The 19,782-nt window shown below is 45.3% G+C and overlaps 1 long non-coding RNA gene across 4 annotated transcripts in view; it reads right to left on the bottom strand.

Annotated features, from left to right (window-relative positions):
- Positions 1 to 2,282: 2,282 nt before the first annotated feature.
- The window catches only part of LOC139039521 (uncharacterized), a 57,808-nt gene continuing 40,308 nt past the window's right edge, over positions 2,283 to 19,782 (bottom strand). For 3 of the 4 annotated variants that reach the window (XR_011492835.1, XR_011492834.1, XR_011492837.1), the window contains 3 exons: positions 7,481 to 7,590; positions 4,171 to 4,300; positions 2,283 to 3,042 (listed from right to left, as the gene is read on the bottom strand). This is a non-coding gene — a long non-coding RNA (uncharacterized lncRNA). Of the gene's footprint in view, positions 3,043 to 4,170; positions 4,301 to 7,480; positions 7,591 to 9,200; positions 9,456 to 19,782 lie in introns of those variants that run through there. The other variant, XR_011492836.1, reaches the window with a different exon arrangement.

Here is a 19,782-nt window from a genome sequence, read left to right as displayed (position 1 = left end):
GCCAAACAAATAACAAATAAATAAGATAAACCTTTTAAAAAATAAAATAAATCACATCAGAAGTGGGACTGCAAGGGAGTCTAGGGAGAGGGTGCTGGACTTTTCAGACTCTATAATAATCAGCCCTTTAGAGAGAAGGAGTTTGAAATATAGGCTGAGGAATCCCAGCCACACTGTCTTCTACACTGGAAGGGAAACACACCAAATTCAAGGGGGCAGTCTTTGTATGCTGCCTTTGCAACTCATTTCAGAGTCATTAGTTTTCTAAATCAACAAATTGTTTTCAGTTTCACTGAGATATAATTGACATACAACATTTTATAAGTTTAAGGCATAGAGCGCAGTGACTGGATATTTGTATATACTGTGAAATAACCACCACGTTAAGTCTAGTTAGCATCCATCACCTCACTCAGTTACCAGTGTTTTTCCTTGTGATGAGACCCCTGAGGAATCCTTGGGTCAAAGATGAATCCCCCATCAGCACCCCATCCCTGCTCATCTCTTCCCCTCTCTATTGTGTTGTGTGTTTTCATGGAAGACAGAAATGGATCTTTTCCATCTCTGATCGACAGTACATGACATCTGACCAGAGAGTGGTGCTCAGGAAAAAAAGGAGGGAGGAAGGAGAGAGACAGGGAGGAAGGGAAAATAAAGGCTGGAAGGAAGAGAGGGAGGAAGGGAGGGAAGGAGGATAAGAGAGAGGCAAGAAGAAAGAAAGGAAGGAAAAGGAGAAGGAAAGAAGGGAAGGGCAGAGGAAAGGAGGAAGTCAGCCTTATATAGGACAAGTAGACAATTAGCAAGTAGGAACAGAACTGATCTAATAAGCTGCTGGATAAAACAAACACGATCTATGCCTGGAGTGAAGAGCTACTCTCTGCCCCATCTCAACATCTCCTTGGTCCAAACCAGCTTCTCTCATGACCCACCCATGGGCTCCCAGCCCTTGAGGATGAAGGACTATCCTTGGTTTGACCTCCATAAAGCCCATTTTTTTCTACCCAAATGCCCAATCTGTGGTACTGTGGACAGAGCACTAGCCTGTCAGCTGTGAGACCTGCAATCCCGATGAAGCTCTGTTTATCTGAATGACCGTGGGCAAGTCACTTAACCTCTCTGAGGCCTCATCTTAAGGGTCCTCGTACAGTAAAGGGCACACAGCGTGATCTCTAAGATTTCCTCCTGCCCCAGGATCCTGTGATACTGGGTCACGCTGGCCAGCTCCATCCACCAGCTTTGAGTTTTGTTTGCGGCTGCAGCCCTGGCCCTTCCCCTTCCCCCCAGCTTCCTCCTTGGGCTGGTCACCTAGTCACAGTCCACATATAGGTCTCTATCTTATACGGGGAGGAAAACAGCAGCCTCCCCACCACGGACAGGCAAGAACTATAAACAGGGCCTAACACTAGACATGTTAATCTCAGGCAAGCACTGAATCTCAGGCTAGACACAGAGGTCAGCTCAAACGCTGCTCCCGCAAGGTTTTGCCCAATCTGAGGACAGGCAAGAACTATAAACAGGGCCTAACACTAGACATATTAATCTCAGGCAAGCACTGAATCTCAGGCTAGACACAGAGGTCAGCTCAAACGCTGCTCCCACAAGGTTTTGCCCAATCTGATTAAGTCCAGGCAATCCCAGGCGCCTTTCTCCATCAAGGATGCTTCTAGCGCTGCACAGACACCAGTAGATCCTTGTGAGGTTTCTGCATCTACTCAGGAGTCTGCTCCTCAACACAGCCCAGTTTCTATTTTCTGTGCTACTCATTCTCAGCCCTGGTCCCTGGTTTCTCCTCCTTTTTTTTTTTTGATAAGAAAGCCACATGCATAAAGTCCTCTCCAGGGGGACAAAGTGGCCTCTTGTGTTTACCCATCTTGTGGACACCTTAGCTGTCAGCTATTAAGGAAAGCTCTAGATCCACCCACATCTTCAACTCCCAAGGGCACAGGAGAATAGCACAGGTTTACTGCTTTCTCTGAAAGAAAAAGAAGGAAGAAGGAAAGAAGATGGGTGCAGGTGAAGGTATTGCCCTGAGGGAAAAGCAGGGCAGAAAATCCACTGATATTAATGGTCCAAGCACTGAGGTGAACCTGAGTCAGGATCCACAGGATGTAGGGGTCCCACCCCTCTCCTAAAGGGCGACAGGTGCCTGAATTGTAATTTTCATAAAGAATCCTGGGAGAAAATATCAAATCCAGCCTTCTGAGAGAGTCCCCAGAAAGGAGTCATCGGTTCTGTCTTGGGGAACATCAAGATAGACATTCACACGGAAGTAAAATTTGAAGACTTTCTAGACTTTCCAGTTTTATTAAATAGTGGTAACAGTGTTTTCCACCCTGGGACTTCCCTGATGGTCCAGTGGCTAAGACTCCATGCTTCCAGTGGAGGGGGCCTGAGCTCAATCCCTGGTCAGGGAACTAGATCCCACATGCCACAATGAAGATCAAAGAACCCACACAGCCAAATAAATAAATAAATACAATAAACAAATAACAATAATGCTTTCCATCTTTGCTGCACTTTCTGGTTTACAAAGTGTCTCCTGGACTTTATTCTCTTTGATGTATTCAGGCATGTATTCCCTCACTTAGTGACTGAGCCCTGTGTGTGCCAGGCAAAGCTCTAAAGATGAAAACCACACAACCCTGGTCCTCTAAGAGTTCACCTCTAGTAGGACTGAAAGCCAAGAAAACAAGTGATAGCGAGGCCAAGTTTCTGTCCCAAAGTGGAAATTAATGTGGTAGCCAAAAGGGGTGTGAATTTTATTTTAACCATGGGTTGAGGGGGAAAGATTTGGGGACAGAGTGAAGAAGAGAACATTGGGGTATGCTAGGTGTGAGCAGGAGGACCTGGGGTGTGACAGAAGGTTGATATGGAAAAGAACATTTTGGAACAATACCAGCAAAGGCAGAGACTGAACATAGTCAGAATATAGGGAAGAATTTGGGCAGAAGATGCAGGATCTCCTTTGGGGGTGATCCTGGGGTGAGAAATGCAGATGGAGGTGGGTATCAGAATTGCTTGAGGAACTCCTTCAGAATATTCCTGGTGAGAAAGAAAGAAAAGAAAGTGTTAGTCGCTCAGTCGTGTACAACTCTTTGCGATCCCACAGATTATAGCCCACAAGGCTCCCCTGACCAAGGGATTTCTTGGGTAATAATATTGGAGTGGGTTGCCATTTCCACCTCCAGGAGATCTTCCCTACCCAGGGATTGAACCCACATCTCCTGCATTGGAGGCAGATTCTTTACCACTGAGCCACATGGGAAACCCATCCACTGGAACAGCTACCATCAAAAAAAAAAAAAAATAGAAAACACCAAGTGTTGGCAAGGATGTAGAGAAAATGAAACCCTTGTGCACTGTTGGTGGGATTGTAAAATGAGGCAGTCAGATGGAAAACAGCATAGAGTTTCCTTTAAAAATCAAAAATAGAACTATTTTTAGATTCAGCAATTCCACTTTGGGGAATTCATCCAAAACACTCAAAACAAGATCTTGAAGAGATATTTGCACACTCAGGTTAATAACAGCATTATTCACAAAAGCCAAGCGATAGAAGCAACCTAAATGTCCATCGATGAATAAATAAACTAAATGTGGTAATGTATACACACAGTGGAAAGCTCTTCAGCCTTAACAAGGAGGGAAACTCTATCACGTGCTACAACATGGATGAATCCTGAGATATACGCTAAATGAAATAAACCAGTCACAAAAAGACAAACCCTGGGCTCCAATTCTGTATCCCTATCATCCATTGGCTCTGTTCTCCTGGAGGAATGGTCTGTATTGAAGAGGAAACGTTAAAATTTTACATCACCTCCTGCTCCTTCTGCCTCTGTAACTCAAGCTTGCTCCTTGCAATGTCTGGATCATGTAGGTCACGCAGTCTCAGAAAGTGGGGACTTACAATACTAGGAACTGGAGCTTATCTCACTCACCCTTGTCCTGCTCTTTGCAATTGCCCAACCCTGCAAACCTGCTTAAGCATGCCTGTCTGTAAAGGTCAGGCATCCCCCTCCCCATCTTGACTGCTGTTCCCACGCGCGTGAAACCGCTTGGTTTAAACCAGCCTATTAGCAGTTGTGTTGCCCACTATAGTAGGTTTATAAAAACTCTGCAACCGCTTCGTCTGGGGCTCAGAGCTCTGGGCCTGAGGGCATAACAAACCTGAGTTCTCCAACTCCCCGAGGGTGGTACTTGGTTTCTTGATTACTGGTTTCTGCAACAGTATCATCTTGCTGACCTTCATGGTAGAAAAATGGGCTTGGCTCCTCCAGACCTCATATTTGCATACCACCTCATTCAAAGGAAAAAAAAAAAATGCACAGGTTTTCCTTCCTCCAGCCTTCATACAGAGAAGTCCTGCATTTACTCCACTTGGATCAAATGGAACCAAACTCTGGGGTAAAGAAGTGCCCATACACGGAACAGCTTGGACCTCTGAGCCGATCTCTGTGACATGAGACAGAATTATGCTGACTGAGTCTAATCAGGAGCCCACCCCTTGGATGAGGGGCAGGGTAAATTTTACCCAAACTGCATAGCAAATACAAGGTAAGGAAGTGATTCTTCAAAGGAGATCTGCGGGCTGTGAGCAATGGGAGAGGGAAGGAATGGATGCTAGGTTAAGAAGCCACCTCTTGGATTTCCCTGGTTGTGCAGCGGATAAGAATCCGCCTGCCAATACAGGGGACATGGGTTCAATCCCTAGTGATCCCAAATGCCTCGGATCAGCTAGGCACATGCCCCACAACTACTGAGCCTGTGCTCTAGAGTCCCCGAGCCCCAACTATCGAGCCTGCGTGCTGCAACTTCTGAAGCCTGCACACCCTAGAACCCAAACGCCCCAACTACTGAGCCCAAGGGCCTAGAGCCATGCTCCACAAGAGAAAGCAGTGCAATGAGAAGCTTGCACACCGCAATGCAGAGTGGCCACCACTCACTGCGACTAAAGAAGGCCCGTGCACAGCAATGAAGACCCAGTGCAGCCATAAATAAATAAATAGTAAATAAATAATTTTAAAAAGAAGTCAACTCTGGGCCATGATAGAGAAACAGGAATAAGGAGTCATCAAAGATGGCCCCAAGATTTCTGGCGTGGCTAGCTGAGGACATTGACACTCTTAACAAAGACCAGAAATATAAAAGGAGAAGCACTTTTGAGGGTGGCACAGAGAGGTAAGGGGCACACATGAATTTGTTGTTGGAAAGAACCAGGAGACATGTCCCAGGGACAGAGGAACCTGGCAGGCTATAGTCCATGGGGGTCACGAAACAGTCAGGTATGACTTAGCAGCTAAACAAAGACAACAAAAGACAGATAGTTCTTTGATGCTTGATGGTCAGTTCTGGCTCTTCCCAGTAACCCCACACAAGTGAAACCATACCTAAATGATCCCACCATTTTCCATAACACTATGTCTCCTTAGAGTTCTGAAATACTCCATTATTGATTTGCCATTAGTGATTCCCTCTGACTGTGCTAAGTATTTCCTCTTCCTCTCTAGTACTATAACTTAGGACGATTCTCTGGAAATGGGGGTTGAGCAGGTGCAGATCTGAAGACAAAACATTCCTCTTCATGTGAGAAATTAATCTGTAGCTCTAATTGCCTCAAACTCTAAATGAAAAAAAAAAAAAAATCTGCCTTCTCCCAGCATTCAAAATAGAACACAGGCTTTATCTGAATAAAGAAAATAATCTGTCAGGGGGAAAAAAAGGACTTAAGCTGCTAAAATGTCAATCTTACCACATTGTTAAGAAAAGCAACTTTAATTACATTCACATCTACATAGAATGATTTCTTTTGAGTGGTGCACCCAGGAGCCTAAAGGTCTAAGATTTGAGAATTGACAAGGTACCTTAAACAAAGGCAATGGGGAAAGAGCAAAGTATAATGGGGGAGGGGCATGGTTTCAGAATTGGAGGCTTTGTGTCCTGGAGTCAGCCAGCCATTAAGTCCTTTAGGACCCCTGTCACATCTGTACTGTAGTTCTGTCACATGTGATAGAAGGTTGTTGCTGTTTTAGTCACTAAGTCATGTCCGACTCTTTTGCGACCCCATGAACTGCAGCCCGCCAGGCTCCTCTGTCCATGGGATGTCCCAGCCAAGAATACTGGAATGGGTTGCCATTTCCTTCTCCAGGGGATCTTCCCAACCTAGGGATCAAACCCGGGTCTCCTGCATTAGAGGCAGATTCTACACTGCTGTCCCACCGGGGAAGCCCCGTGATAGAAGTGCCAAGGTGTAAATGTTCTCAAGTTGCCTTTCGCATCTATGAAAACATCACAGAAAGTTGAGTCTAGACTCTTCCCCCACCCCAATACTTATTTTATCGTGTAGAACACAGCCTTACTGGTTTTTCTATATCCCTAGAACTATACAGAAAAATGACCTGGAATTTTCCAATTCACAGATATCCAAAAAGAGGCTAAGGAAGGGGTCCCACCTGAGATGATCCAGAAAATCAATGGTGACTCAGAACTTGATGGACGAATACCATATTTTGCTCCAGAAGCCAGGCCAAAGAACTATTAACTAAAAACAAAAAGCAGCGGAACTTGCCTGGTGGTCCAGTGGCTAAGACCCTGGGCTCCCAATGCAGGGGGCCTGGGTTCAATCCCTGGTCAGGGAACTAGATCCCACATGCTGCCACTAAAATTCCTGAATGCTGCCACTAAAACTTAGTACAGCCAAATAAATGAATAAGTATTAAAAAATAACAAATAAAAGGCAGCTTGTTCTTACTTCAGGGAAAATGAGTCTACCCTCATCCATCTTCATGTTTCCCACCCTTTGTCCTCCCCAGAAAAAACTGGGGGAGAAACATAAGTCAAGTGCCTCGCAGTAGGGAAGGCACCAAGGATGCTGGCTTCTGAGGCGGTGACACAGGGGAACGTGGTCTGGCACAGGGCAGCCCTTAGCCAAGCAGTTGCTCTGTACCAGGGTGCGTAAACAAGCACTGGGGGGGAAGATTTCACAACTCAACAGACTGACTGCTTCAATGAGCTCCAAGGGTTGTACCGCAAGAGCCAGCGGCTGACAGGCAGCCAGATGCAGACGTTCCCTGCTCAAGTTTAGGCTGCTGCATTAGCATTGCGTTGGGTTTACCTGGTGGCTCAGAGAGTAAAGAATCCACCTGCAATGTGGGAGACCTGGGTTTGATCCCTGGGTCAGGAAGATCGTTAGAGGAGGGCACGGCAACCCACTCCAGTATTCTTGCGTGGAGAATCCCCATGGACAGAGGAGCCTGGTGGGCTGCAGTCCCTGGGGTCGCAAAGAGTCGGACACGACTGAGCTCCTAAGCACAGCATACATCCCTTCTCCAGTGGATCTTCCCGACCCAGGGTTGAATCGGGGTCTCCTGCATTGCAGCAGGAGATACCTCTTTACCAACTGAGGTATCAGGGAGGCCTACACATATATAATCATTGCAGAAGGCTCTACCCTTTTCCCAGTGTCAGTCTGATTACTTACCTACTGGCCTTTTCACTTCTTACTTTCTATTCAAGAGCAAAACCATTTGAGGAACTCAAATGGTTGATCAGTGTATGTCTTCCCACTCCTGCATTCATCTCCGGAGAGTTCTAGGAGTATTAAGAAATAGCTGGAGAAAACAAAAACGATGGTGGACCCCAGAAATCTATTGAGGCAGCTCCAAAGAAGACATACAAATGGCCAGTAGGCATAGGAAAAGATGCTCAGCAATCACTAATTGTTAAAGAAACGCAAATGAAAACTGCAATGAGGTACCACCTCACACCAGTCAGAATGGCCATCATTAAAAAGTCTACAAGTAACAAATCCTAGAAAAGCTGTGAAGGAAAGGCAACCCTCCTACACCGTTAGTGGAAATGCAAATTGGTGCAGCCACTATGGGAAACAGTATGGAGGTTTCTCAGAAAACTAAAAATAGAATTACCATATGATCCAGCAATTCCACTCCTGGAAATATACCCGGACAAAACTATACTTCAATATGATACATGCACCTCTGTGTTCATTAGCATCACTTTTCAGAATAGCCAAGACATGGAAACAACTTTAAATGTCCATCAACAGATGAATGGATAAAGAAGATGTGGTACATGTATACAACGAAGCCATAAAAAGAATGTCATTTGCAGCAACAGCCAGCTGTACTCTCTGGGTACAGCAAGAGAGTCATAAGTGAAGTAAGTCAGAAAGAGAAAGACGAATACCATATGATATCACTTAGATGTAGAATCTAAAACATGACACAAATGAACTCAAAGACAAAAGAGAAACAGACTCACGGATGTAGAGGACAGACCTGGGGTTGCCAAGGGGTGGAGGAGGGAGAGGGATGGATCAGGAGCTATGAACCAACTATCACATTTAGGATGGATAAACAGCAAAGTCCCACTGTGCAGGGATTTTAATAACCAGGAATTATCACTCAGCATTCTCTGATAAACCATAATGGAAAAGAATATTAAAAAAGAATGTATATATGTGTACAACTGAGTCTCTTTGCTATTCAGAAGAGATTGGCAAAACATTGTAAATCAACTACAACTTTAAAAAAAGTCTAGAAAAAAAGAAAAAAAGAAATCCATCAAGGCAGGAAATTGCAACTAAATTGCCATTTTTTAAACAGTGGTCTGGCCAGGTGCAGCACACTCTGACAGGAATATTCCAGGCTAAGTCCAACTTCCATGTTCAGGCTAAGTCCAGCTTCCATAAGGACCATGCTTGGACCAAAATTTCACGTGCAGAAGTCAGAAGGTTCCAGCTGGTCAGTGTACAAGAACACCTGAAGTGGCTCTCTCACTTGGGGCATTAATGAAGACAACAGAAAGATGGAGTGGAGTCTGACCCGTGGAATAAGGGCTGCCCAGGTCCCTTACAGTTAACTTAAATATAATTCTACAAGGGACAACAATAAGAAGTGTACAGCAGAGTTCTGATGCTCACTTCCAATCTCCCCTCATTGGAGAACAGGTGAAAAGCCTTCTTCAAAGGTGACGGGAACTGCCTTTGTCTGGTTCAGTGGGGAATGTCTTCTTGTGTGATCCCGGCTAGGCCGATCCTCTGCATCTCAGGCTGTTCTTGTTCCAGGCCGTTCTGTGCCGGAATGGTTATTTCCTGATATCAGCGTCATTACCACTAATTTCAGAAAACGCCTGTCTCTTAGCCTCAGGTTTTCTAAAGAGTCTTCATGCATTGTACTTACGGAAGAATGCTTGTTTTTCTCCAGGATTCTCTGTTGAATGCCTATTTGCCAGCCATTTATCACCACGGGACTGGCTTTTTCTCCTCCATGACCGTGGCTTTCTGTCTCTCCCTGAATACCCCTGTCTGAAACCTCTGGGTTGCCCCCAAAAAAATCCTCGAGAAAGATAGGACATTTAGAAGCTTGCTCCTTTTGATAGGAATAATAATTTTGGTAAATCCACACAGAAATGTTTCTCTTCCCCACCTCTGCAAAATCATTGCTGGCTTGCTACTTCTGGCACACCCTCCCTGCCCACGGAAGCCCTAGATTTGATTCTTTTTTTGGAACATTTTAAATTTTATTTCTTTATTTCATATTTGGTTGTGCTGGGTCTTGGTTGCTGTGAGTGGGTTTTCTCTAGTCGTGGCGAGTGGGGCTAGTCTCCCGTTGGCGGCGCACGGTCTTTTCGTGGTGGTGGCTTCTGTTGTTGAGAGCATGAGCTCCAGGGCACGCAGGCTCAGTAGTTTTGATGCATAGGCTTAGTTGCCCCCACAGCATGTGGAATCTTCATAGACCAGGGATCAATCCTGTGTTCCCTGCATTAGCAGGTGGATTCTCAACCACTGGACCACCAGGGAAGTCTGCTAGATTTGATTCTTTGACCATTTCACATTCTCTGTTGTGTGAGAACAAATTTACCAGATTTGCCCCCAGCCAAACTGGATTCTCCTTGCATTCTGACTATAATAAAATACCTCTATTGTATCAAGAACTCAATTAAGAACTGAAACATTTCAAGGATACATGAGCTTTAAAAAACGAATCATATTTTTTTGCCTTTATAGATTTTCACTTTCTAAGGATTGGTTGAGGGTGGGTTACCATAGTTGGAAACTGTATTTGATGATCAAATGTATGTAAATAACATAATATATTCCCCCTGTTTTGGTTTAGATCTCAATCTGAGCAACCTTATTACGATCCTACAGGAAAGTTTGGACCCTGAGTCTATAAAACAGTATTTTTACCAAAATATACATGATGGGGATTTCCCTGGAAGTTCAGTGGTTAAGATTCTATGCTGCCAAGGCAAGGGGGGTAGATCCTATCCCTGGTCAGGGAACTAAGATCCCATATGCTGTGTGATGTGGCCAAAAAATATTTTTAAAAAAGAGAGAAACAAAATACATCTGATGTTCCCATAAAAAGGTGAAAATGTTGGTCGTTCAGTTGTGTCTAGCTCTTTGCAACCCCATGGACTGTAGCCCACCAGGCTCCTCTGTCCATGGAATTCTCCAGGCAAGAGTACTGGGGTGGGTGCCATTCCCTTCTCCAGGGGATCTTCCCCACCCAGGGATTGAAAATGAGTGGATATATGTGTGTATATACATATATATGATTCATTTAGGTGTGCAGCAGAAACTAACACAACATTATAAATCAACTGTACTCCAATAAATTTAAAAAAAAAAAAAAAACAGAAAAAGAACTGGCTCTCAGAAAGAAAAGGAAATAATCAAAATGGACAGGGCTTGCTGACCATGGAATAGTTCGGCTTCTCTCTTTGAAACATCCAGGGAAGTCTTACACATCCCAGAGAGAGAAGCTGACTTGCCCGCAGGTTCCCATAGGAAATGAGGGATGAGCCCCATCGTGCCTCAAGGGCAAACACCCAGAAGATGCAAAGCCCCCAAATACAAACCAGCTGCAAGGAAACAGTCCTTCAGATGGTGAGGTCTAATTACCCAAGGCAAGTGGTCAAGATCATTCTTCCAAATAAAAAATGTTTTCTCTCTCCAGGCTCAGCCTTTCTGAGGACACGGGCTGGCTGCACAACCATCAGCCAGAATGCTGTCTGATGAGACACTCAACAAATGTCTGCTGAGGACCTACCAGATTGGGGTTTGCCTAGAGAGGTGACATTACTGGCTCCCTTCAGGATTCAACCAGCTTATGCACACAGATGGGGTCACTGAGACCACTGTTTGCTCTCCAGAGTAAGTTCATTTGTTTCTCCCGGACTGATCCACAAACAGTGGCTTCTTGCAGTGATGAGCAGGGCCTCTGTGCTCCATGACCCAGGCTGGATGCACTTGGCTCCACCCTCAGAGAGCTCGCATAGAAAGATCTTCAGTGCCAGCCTTCTTTCTCCCTCTGTTTGCCACTGGATCACCAGAAAAGGCAGATGGCGCTCTGCAAACACATCCATAAACTAGGCAAATGTGAACCGTGTTGATAATGGAAATCCAGCATTGGGCACACTAGCCCTTGGGGACTGCTGGGTGGGAATGGGAGGCCAGCTTCAGGTCCGCATGAAGAACATCCTCAACAGTGACAAGGATGCCCCACTGAGCCAGCCTCCCCCAGCAGCACCAGCTGTGAAAACTCTCCATGCCTCAATCTCCGCATCTTTAAAAATAAGTGATGCTTGCTTCCTCCTAAGTTGGAGATGAGCATAAAGAGAGATGGCTGTTTTAGCACCGTGCTTGCCACAGAGCGGGCTTCCTGGATGGCTCTGTGGTAGAGAATCTGCCTGCAAAGCAGGAGACGTGGGTTCGATCCCTGGGTTGGAAAGATCCCCTGGAGAAGGAAATGTCAACCCACTCCAGTGCTCTTGCCTGGAGAATCCCATGGACAGAGGAGCCTGACAGGCTACATACAGTCCATGGGATCGCAAAGAGTTAGACACAACTGACTGACTAAGCAGCAACAGCTGCCGTCAGTAATATTGCAGAAGAGAGTCCAGCGTGGGTGGGGGTAGACTCAATTTTACTGACTCCAAAGCCACGTTCCCTGCAGGGACTCTGAAACATGGAGTCTAGCTACATCATTTCTTTATGGGCGTCTGCATCACCCCATGTCCACTCAGCCAACATTCACGGGACATGGACCACGTCCAAAGCATTGGGCACCAAGTATCAACAGTGGGGGGTTTTAACCACAAAGGCTGGGCAAGTTCATTTACACCCAGCCAGTGTGGCTGTGGTGCTAATGACCCCGGGAGGGGGACACAGAACAGCCTACACACACTGATCAAACGAAGACTTGTTTTCTGTTTCTGCCTTTGGGGGTTATCTAAGGGATTGGCAGGTCTTTAAATCACTCCAAGCTGCTTGACCATGACGCCAGACCTGCTACCCAAAACACTCTGCCAAGCGTGATGCTTGTTTATCCAAACAAGGTTTAAAAAAATCTTTCCTTCAATTTCCACTCTATTTCCTAATCGAGAAATGCATAATCCCAGGAGAAAGCCAGCTCTCATTTCTCTATCTTTTTCTGTCTCTCTCCCCTCCACCCACCCACTCTGTCTCCTTCTGTCTCCCTTGATCTCCTCCCTCCCTCTTTCCCTCTCCCCACACCCCCTTCAGCTTTTATCATTTTAAGCTGTATGCATGCCATTCTTCAGGGGATTAAAGTCAAATTTAGTCTCCAGCAATTGTTATTACCTACCCCTTGGCTTATGAGATGCATTTGCCTGCATTTGTAATGCATCAATAACTTCCACTCTCCTCCACTTGTAAACAATGCATTATATTAAATAGCCTGTGTCTAGCCTTGTACTGAAACAGACGATAAATTAGGACTTCCAGTTCTTGGTTTTTACTGATTCCTAAACCTGCCAGTTACATGCCTGTCCGCCCCACTGAACATTCTCTCTAAAGCTGAGAATGCACAAAGCCCTTGTTCATCGTTCTCCTGTCTCCATCACTGCTGCCGGCTGTCAGTTTCACACCACCAAGCAGATTGTAATTGGCAGGATGAGGTGCAGAAATAGGGAATGGTTCGAATATGTGGTTCTCACCACACACACACACACACACACACACACACACACACACAGTCTTTCTGGCTTATGATATTCTGCAAATTTAGGGACAGATATGTGAAGACTCTAATCAGGACCCACAAGGACTGCCCTCATTCGTTAGCCCCTGGGTTGGAAGCAGAGAATGGGAACACGGTGTAATCAACACCTATGCCATCCTAAGCTAGAGCAAGGTCTGTCGGATCCGGATCCCGGATGGATGCTGCTTTGGGAACATGCCCCGCTGGGAGCCAGCCCTGGTGCTTTGTTGGGCGGCTGCCCTGGGATTTGAGATCTGCAAGCTTCCTGAGAGGCATAACTGTCTTGCTCATCCTTGAGGGAGGTCCAGGAGCAAGGAGCAGAATCTAGCTTTGGGGAATGCCAGGTAGTTTTGATGGATCTTTTCCTTCCTGGAAATGAAAAGTCAACATCAATCTTCCCCTGAGGTGTATTGCAATGCCCACCATTTTTATACAAATCCAAACTTTGCCCAATTGGATCACTTAGAGCAGGGTTTCTCGGGACTTCCCCGGCAGTCCAGTGGTTGGGACTTCACCTCCCAGTGCAGCAGGTGCGGGGTCAATCCCTGGTCAGGGAGCTGAGATCCCACCTACCTCACAGCCAAAAAAATCAAAACCTAGAAACAGAAGCAATATCGTAACAAGTTCAATAAAGACTTTAAAAATGGCCCACATCAAAAAAATCTTTGAAAGAGCCTCGGCTTTTTCTCGTGATATTCTAAACGAGATAATTCTTTGTAGTGAGGACTGTCCTGGGCATTTTCAAATGTTGAACAGCATCTCAGGCATCTACTTACTAGACACCCGGAGCAACACATCCTGATTCCAAGACTATCAAAAATGTCTCTAGACCTTGCCGAATGGCTCCTGCAGGCAGAATCAGCTTCCGTTGAGAAGCGAGACAACTTACATTTAGTCCTGACATCTGTCCGGAGTTGAAAATTTTCAGACCTAATAAAAACAAGAGAGTTCCTCTACTCCTCTGCTTCTCAAAGTGTGGTCCTCCTGACCAGCATCACCTAGAAACTTGTTAAAAATGCAAATCAGGGAGCCCCACCCAGACTGAGTCAAAAATCCTGGGATGAGGCCCAAGCACTCTGCTTTAATAAGCCTTCCAGGTGATCTGGACTAGAGTTAAATGTTGTGGCAGTCTGAACACGAGCTGGAAAACAATTCCCAGACATGGAGTACTGCAGAAAGGAGTGAGTTTACTAAGAACAGAGAGCAGAGATAACTTGGGCGCTGAGAGCCCAGTGGGTCCAACTTCTGACAGATCAGGGAGAGTCACCAGAACATTGTCAGAACAGCGGGTGGCTCACGAAGAGCCGATGCTTTTCACGGGTTAGTAGCCAGTTTTTATTGCCTCAAGACAGAGAAAATTCCTGCCGAAAGGGTGGTGTTAGGTGACTGGTGAGTACTGGGGGCGGGCATTTTTGACTAATAGGGGATCAGGAAACCTGCTGGTGATAATCAGAGAGGCTTTTGGCAACAGTTACAAAGTGGTTCAGTCAGTTCCAGAGATGACCTTCTTTCTGGGCTCAGCTTCTGTGGCCCTCCGGCAAGGCCTCACACTTGTGGCCTTGGCTCAGTCACTTCACTTATATCCAACTCTTTGAGACTCCATGGACTGTAGACCACCAGGCTCCTCTGTCCATGGGATTCTCCAAGCAGGAATATTGAAGTGTGTTGCCATCTTCTTCTGCAGGGAATCTTCTCAACCCAGGGATTGAACCTCTTACCTCTCCTGCATTGGCAGGCGGGTTCTTTACCACTAGCACCACCTGGGGAGCCCCAGCCTTGGGCTAGGACTCCACATTAAAGTTTGAGAACTACTGTGCTATTTCAACACTCAGCTTGTACAGATAGAAACACTGAGACCCAGAGAGGTGACGTTACTGCCCCGAAGTCACAGACTGTAGACTCAGATTGAGATCTACTGGAGATTCAGATCTTCTACTGCCCAGACCTTTACTTACTCCATTTGAGAGATGGTCTATTGATTAAGCTGAGATTGGATTCAACTGCTTTTTCCGGTGAGACTCGCCTCCTGCCCAGCAGGGGTCTGTGGCAGCACCCATGGTGTGAGTGTGGGTCTGTGTAACTTTGCGGATGATCTCTGTGTTTGTGTCTACATGTGTGCCAGCCCTGTGTGTGTGCAGAAATTCACAAAGGAGAGAGGGTAAGGTTCCCATCGGGCGGCCCGGCTCGGGCTCTCAGGCCCCCATCTCTGAGCACAGAATCAGTAACCTGTGACAGCCTCTGGCAGCTTGTCCTGCAGTGTGAGGGCCAGTGGCAGGCGTGAATTTTCTAAGGCAGACTTCAGCAGGCAGAAACTGACATGTCCCTTCTTTCAGATGGGATGACAATGAAAATTCATCTCTTGGCCTTCCAGAAAACACATATGTTAATCCAGGGTCAATAGATTGACTATTTTTGACTGAAATTCAAACTGCCTTTGTGATTTTTATCCCTCACAGAACCGATCAATTGCTAGGATGAAAAACCATTATTTTTACATCAGATGGACAGAGCCCCTGGCCCCTAGTCTTGTGTGAACATTAATAGTTTGAAAATAAAAATCAGATTTGGGGCATGGGCCACCAGTTCCCCTTGCTTAGCCCTGCAACAAACCTTTCTCTACTCCAATAAATATATGTATATATCAGTTTTTCTAGGTCAGAAGAAGCACTGAACCATTGTCCAATTTAAATCCTGATTTTAGTCAAGCATAGATGTATTGGGGCGGGGGGCTTCCCTGGGCGCTCAGCAGTAAAGAACCCGCCTGCCAATGCCGGAGATGCAGATTCAGTGCCTGGGTTGGGAAGATCCCCCGGAAAAAGAAATGATAACCCACTCCAGTACTCTTGCCTGGGAAATCCTACGGACAGAGGAGCATGGTAGGCTACAGTCCATGGTGTCACAAAGGGAAGGACATGACTTAGAGAATAAACAACAACAACAGATGTATTGGGGTGGCTGTAGAAATCCATTCAGGAGATAGGATGGCTCGGGCTGCAAATTCACAACAGTGCTTGGGAGAGAACCTGGATCCCTGACTGCAATAAACGGTTACCCACTTACATTCAAAGACTCTCTCTTTGGCCAAATTTAACCAGGTTTCTCTGAGACCTCCGCTCAGCTAGGCCCAAACTTGGGCTTCCATCTCTGTCCTTACGGATCCAGTTTTAGCAGCAATCCTGCTCCGTCAGTTTGGAGTGAATCCCTACCTTCAAAATCTGATCAAATTTCCTTGTCCCCACCAAGCCCCCGAGTGATATCCGCTCACCCCAGCCTGCCTTCAGCAATGACCCTCTTAGGACAGTTTAGCAAGAACCCAGCTCTTCCTGATGTTTTCTTTTAGGAATTTTCCTCCCACTGACCTTCCCCATCAACTGTCCTCCTTGGTTAGAAATCCCTACTTCTCCTTCTTGTTTTCAAAGCTGAACCCAGTCTCTCTCTCATCCTGCAAAACCCCACTGTTAATCAGCTGCACCACAATAAAAAATGTTTTCGGTGTTAAAAATAAATACATAAGTGGAATTTTAAAAAAAAAACCCACTGTAATAACCCCTTTGAATAAAGCTTTCCTTATCATCACCAACAAGTGTCATGAATAATTTTTCTTTAACAGATCACATGTCAGTCATGATTTATCCATTGTGAATGATGAAACAGGCTCTTCCTTGATGGATACCTGGGGTGGGGGGAAGGTTGGTCCTTGGACTTAGGTTCTGGTAACAACTATGAAAAGCTTGGCTGTGGAGATAAGATGAGGCCACGCTTCTCTACCCAGCCTGGTGGCTCAGTGGTAAAGCACCCTCCTGTCAGTGCAGGAGATGCAAGGGATGTGGGTTCGATCCCTGGGTCCGGAAGATCCCCTGAAGTAAGAAACGGCAACCAACTCCAGCATTCTTGCCTGGAAAATTCCATGGACAGAGGAACCTGGCAGGCTACAGTCCATGGGGCCGCAAAGAGTTAGACATGGCTGAGCACACACAGACACAAACACAGACACACTTCCCTATCTAGGACTCAAGACTTCTCTGAGCCCCCAGAAATGGAAAGATTCCACTTCTGGGAAAGGAATACTCAACAGATCGGATGAGAGAGGCCTGAGAAGAAATGGGTCAAATCTGGAAAACTAAATAGAACATTGGACCATATGAAATGATCTTCTTATAATCAAAAATGGTAGAAAGTTGACAAGTTCCTGGGTTCAACGTCTTAGCTTTCTTGAGTCTCTTAATAGCTCACTTGTGAATACCCACTGGGTTTCCAAGGATTCAAGGCGTGTCTTAGGAGAGGGAAGGAAGAGGACACAGATGGCATCAAAGGGCTTAAAATCAAATTCAGGGCTCAGAAAACTGAGTTTGCTCTTGCCTTACTCCTCAGTCAGAAAACTCAGAATGCAAATCTATATTTCCCCTATAGCTGCTGATTTTACAGGGAAGTTTTCTTAACACCAGAAGTTATATCTTGATTTAAGAAAAGAAGAAAATGGTGGTCTCTAGTGATAATTTTCTGGAGAAGGCAATGGCACCCCACTCCAGTACTCTTGCCTGAAAAATCCCATGGACAGAGGAGCCTGGTAGGCTACAGTCCATGGGGTCGCTAAGAGTCAGACACGACTGAGCGGCTTCACTTTCACTTTTCACTTTCATGCACTGGAGAAGGAAATGGCAACCCACTCCAGTGTTCTTGCCTGGAGAATCCCAAGGACAGCGGAGCCTGGTGGGCTGCCGTCTATGGGGCCGCACAGAGTCAGATACAACTAAAGTGACTTAGCAGCAGCAGCAGTGATAATTTTCACTTAGTAAGTATGTTTGTCTATTTTTAAATCATTTATATTTCTGGCAGGTGAAAGCCATCTATAAGAAAAACAACACTGGAAAGGATAAATGAGGAATTGCAGATTAACAGATACATGACACTATATGTAAAATAAACAACAAGGACCTACTGTTATAGCACAGGGAACTATATTCAATATCTTGTAATAACTTATAATGAAAAAGAATCGGAAAAATAGATATGTTTATCTGTACAGCTGAATCACTTTGCTCATACCTGAAACATTATAATAAATCAACTATACTTCAATTAAAAAAATGCAAATGAAAAATAATAAAAGGAAGAAAGAAAGAAATTGGATTCCCAGGTGGCTCAGCGGTAAAGAATCCACCCGCCAATGCAGGAGACGCAAGTTTGATCCCTGACTGAGGGATCACACATGCTGAGGAGCAGCTAAGCCCGTTGTTGTGGTTGTTATTGGTTAGTTGCTAAGTCGTGTCTGATTCTTTGGGACCCCATGGACTGTAGCCCACCAGGCAAGATTTCCCAGGCAAGAATACTAGAGTGGTTGCATTTTTCATTTCCAGAGGATCTTCCCAATCCAGGGATCAAAGCCACATCTCCTGCATATATATTATATATTTTATATATTTATATAAATATATATACTTTAAGGAATAACTACAGCTGTCAACCAGCTGTATCCAGTCTCTGGAGAGGATGAGCGCCCCCTAACGGAGCAAACAATTACAGACATTCTCCTCCATCAGGCACAGGGCAGATGGGAGGTCAGAAAAGGATTCCAGAGTTTCCTTCCACTGCTCCAAGTCTCAGATTCTTCCTTAAGTCATTTTCTAGGACTTGCAGGAAGAAGCTCACCTTACCTAAGAATCTGGACCAACACCCTTAGGAAGTGATGCAGGATAAATATTTAAGGCTGATGGAAATGCCACACTTGAGCATACGAACAAGAGCACAGTTTACAGTAAATATGGAGGAACTTGAAAGATTCCAAGAGCTTTTACTCATTGTATGTGAATTATACATTAAACTGATGTGAGTGAGGGGGGGTGGGCCCTCTTCAGTAAACAGGTGAAGCTAGTTGGCTCATAGGAGACCGAGGTGAAATGAATTTGCATTATATAAGAACACCTCTTGATGTGTGAAGGTCTTAATGCTGCTACAGAAATTCTGGGCTCATGAGGTTTGAACCACTCAAAGTGTCCTGACTGCCGTCACATGAGACAAAGATGAGGGTACCTACTCACCAAGAGAGCTGGGTTGTTGTGCCAAACAACCCAACAAGCTTGTGACTGAGATGCTAAAGACTACTGGGTCTGACACCAAGTCAGCTAAATCTGAATCTCCTGGGAATCAAGCCCAGAAATCTGAATTTCCACAAATCACCTTCCCCATCCCATGACGCTAGTTGAGATATTCCTAGGACCATTTAAGATATACCAGGAGGGAATTCCCTGTAGGTCCAGTGGTTAAGACACCACCCTTCCAATGCCTGGTGGGGGTGGCGGCACAGGATTGATGAGGTTGGGGTACTAAGATCCCATGTGTCACACGGTGAGGCCAAAAACTAATAAAAGTGCTCAGAAATTTTAGCTGTATTTATTTACTATCATTTATGAGAATCCATAATATACAAAGCAAAGAGGGGAAGGGGTGAAAAAAAGAATAGGGAAAAGAACAAAATAACCCCCTACTTTCAAGCAAATTATATCTAGTGAGGTTACATTTAAATTTTTCCTATAAACTGCTCAGGAAAAAAATCTCAACTTTCTTTCTGGGTTCATGAAGGTGCTATCAGCCTGAGTCAAAACCACATCAAAACCCTTGATCTTATTCAGAAGGCAACTTTATAAGTCAGAGGTGGGAAATCAGGGAATATATATGAGCACAAAAGCTAACCCTCCTTTGAACCATTCTAGGTAATATGAGTTTCTTTAAACTACCAATTGTTGACCAAGAGTTT

The sequence above is a fragment of the Odocoileus virginianus genome, chromosome 18 (genome assembly GCF_023699985.2).
Source record: "Odocoileus virginianus isolate 20LAN1187 ecotype Illinois chromosome 18, Ovbor_1.2, whole genome shotgun sequence".
Lineage (NCBI taxonomy): Eukaryota > Metazoa > Chordata > Mammalia > Artiodactyla > Cervidae > Odocoileus > Odocoileus virginianus.
Note: the sequence above shows the minus strand (reverse complement) of the source record. Positions and strands in the feature narration are given on the sequence as shown.